We start from the raw sequence: 3,326 nt of genomic DNA on the forward strand, positions 1-3,326 counted from the left end.
GAAAAATATAAAAGGTTCTGTATAAATAAAAATCAAGAAAATAATTCAAATCATAATTCTACTAGTGTGTGTGATAAGACCTAGTGTTACACGTATATGAGCATATAGTAGATTATACAAAAGGAATTCCAAAATACTGTCTGAACACAAAATAGATAGAAAACAGATACAGAAAGAGATACTAGGTGTTGCGGAATGGCTCAGGAGAAGCAGCTCACCACTAGGCCTCGGGATAGCATGGGTGCGCACCGATAGGTCCGCCAAAGGTTCCTGTCTCAGATCCTGCACAAAAAGTGCAGCAAGCGTAGCATGAGTACATAAATAACGTGTACCCAGTAAGTATCATGTCTAATCTTGAAGAAGTAGTGACGAGAGATCGACTTTGACACTCACTATGGGTCAATAATATCGAATTAGAAATATTTAAATAGACATGGTTTATGTGAATAACAATAATCTTCTTAACAAGCGGGAATAAATAATTCTTCCAAATTCAATAATTTCCAATTAATCATTTATCTTTACAAGATGCAATAGGATGTCAAGGTATCATGTAATTATTATTATTAAGCACGATTTCTATCGAGGTCGTACGGCCCGATCCAAAGTGTCGTGTACACTGCTGAGGGATGTGCGGCACGATCCATAAATGCATATATACTGCCGAGGCGTTCGGCCCGCTCCACAAGAAATGAGGACATTTTCTTATGAACATCCGGAATGAGAAGTTATTATAAGGCTAACACATAAGTATGTATAATTTCTATTAACGGTCAAGTAATTTGCACAAAAATTCAAGTATGTAAAATTTCAGTTTTTTACTGTTTCCTCTAACAATTTCCAATATACTTCCAGTACTTTAATTAATAAAGGATGCAATTATTACAAGTAATTCAAGATTTGAGTCCTAAACTACCCGGACATAGCATAATTTAGTAGCTACGCACGGACTCTCGTCACCTCGTGCGTATGTAGCCCCCACAAATAGCAACAATTATTAATTTAAATCACCTATGGGGTAAGTTCCCTCTTACAAGGTTAGACAATAGACTTACCTCGTCTCAAAGTTCACCTTTCGATCTCAATTTCGCATTAAAGCCTCAATTCGGTGTCAAAAAATCTGAAACTAGCCAAAAGTTATATAAAATAATCAATACATGCTTAGCAATTCGAAATTAGAGTATTAGATTAATTACCCGATCCAAAATGATAAAATTCCTAAAATTCACCCCAGGCCCACGTGCCCGGATTTCAGAAATTTTCGGAGGAAATCGTTACCCATAATCTCAAGAACTCAAATATATAATTTTCATCCAATTCCATAACCATTTTCGTGGTTAAAATCTCATTTTTATCAAAACCTAGGTTTTTCATCTAAACCCTTGATTTCTACAATTTACATGTTATAATCTACCCATAATCTATGTATTTAACTCATAATAGGTAGAATAAACTTACCTCAAAGTTACTAGTTGAAATCCCCTCTCAAAAAGCTCCAAATTCGCCCAAGAATGGAGAAAAATGGGCTAAAATGGCTGACTTCCCGTTCCTTTAAACATTCTGCCCAAACAACGTTTTCGCACCTGCGGTTCCGCACTTGTGGAAAATTCCTCGCAGGTGTGAGATTCCCCCTCTTGGCCTGGCTCCGCACCTGCGGACAAGGGGCCGCTTCTGCGCATCCGCAGGTGCGCCCCAAGCCTTCGCACCTGCGCATTTTTCCGCTTCTGCGTGCCTTACTTCGCACCTGCGCACTCGCAGGTGCGCCCCAAAATCCCATTTCTGCGGCTTATGGCCTGCCTCCCCTTTGTCTCTTCTGCGGCTTGGGAATCGATTCTGCGAGCTCGCACCTGCGGCTGGCCAAGCGCAGGTGCGATTGCAGCAGAAGCTGGAAGCTTCAACTACTGCTCCAAATTCGAAAATTGGTTCGAGCCTCGTTCGGTTAACAACCGAGGCCCCTGAGGCCCCCGGGGCCCCTCTTGAACATACCAACAAGTTTGAAATCATAAAACGGACTCGCTTGAACCCTCGAAATGCATAAAACAACATCAAAACTAAGAATCGTATCTCAAACCAAATTGATTCAACTTAGAATTTTTAAATTCTTCAAACTTACTCCGAATGCGCCGAAACATACTTAAACTACTCGAAATGACACCAAATTTTGCGTGCAAGTCTTAAATCACCATACAGAACTATTCCCAGACTTGGAATTCCGAACGGACTTCGATTACTCCAAAATCTACTCCAAACCAAATTTAAAGAACCTTAAAACCTCCAAATAGCTAGCTTTCACCATTAAGCGTCGGAACGTTCCCGGGTTGTCCAAAACCCAATTCGAACATACTCCCAAGTCAAAAATCAGCATATGAATCTATTGAAACCATCAAATTCCGATTCCGGGGTCATTTTCTCAAAATGTTGAACGAAGTCAAACTTGAACTTTTAAAGCCAAACTAAGGAACCAAGTGTTCCGATTTCAACCCGAACCCCTCCAAATTCCGAACTAACCATCCCCGCAAGTCATAAAGTAGTAAAAGCACATACGAGGAGTCTTATTTAGGGGAACGGGGTTCTAGAAGGCAAAACAACCGGTTGGGTCATTACAAGTGTACTGAGGACTCAACTTGCCCTTCTTCCCGAAGCTCATAACACCTTTCAAGGGTGAAACTTAGAGTAGTACCCTTTCCCCAACCATGTAAGCAACATCACGAACCTTCTGATTGGCGTAGCTCTTCTGTCTAGACTGCGCTGTGAGAAGTTGATCCTGAATCAACTTAACCTTGTCCAAAGCATCCTGAACCAAGTCAGTACCCAATAGTCTAGCCTCACCTGGCTCAAACCAACCCACTGGAGACAGATACCATATCCCATACAAAGCCTCATACGGAGCCATATGAATGCTCAATTGGTAGCTATTGTTGTAGGCAAACTCTGCAAGCGGCAGAAACTGATCCCAAGAACCTCCGAAATTTATGACACAAGTAGCATATCCTCTAATATCTGAATATTGTGCTCGGACTGTCCGTTCGTCTGAGGGTGGAATAATGTACTCAACTCAACCTGTGTGCCTAACTCTCACAACACTGCTCTCCAAAACTACGATGTAAACTGTGTGCCCTGATCTGAAATGATGGACACCAGCACACCGTGAAGGCAAACAATCTCGTGGATGTAGATCCCAGCCAACCGCTCCGAAGAATAAGTAGTCCCAACTGGAATGAAATGCGCAAACTTGGTAAACCGATCCACAATTACCCAAATAGCATCAAACTTCCTCAAAGTCTGTGAGAGCCTAACTACAAAATCCATAGTGATACGCTCCCATT

This window comes from Nicotiana tabacum, chromosome 10 (assembly GCF_000715075.1).
Source record: "Nicotiana tabacum cultivar K326 chromosome 10, ASM71507v2, whole genome shotgun sequence".
Lineage (NCBI taxonomy): Eukaryota > Viridiplantae > Streptophyta > Magnoliopsida > Solanales > Solanaceae > Nicotiana > Nicotiana tabacum.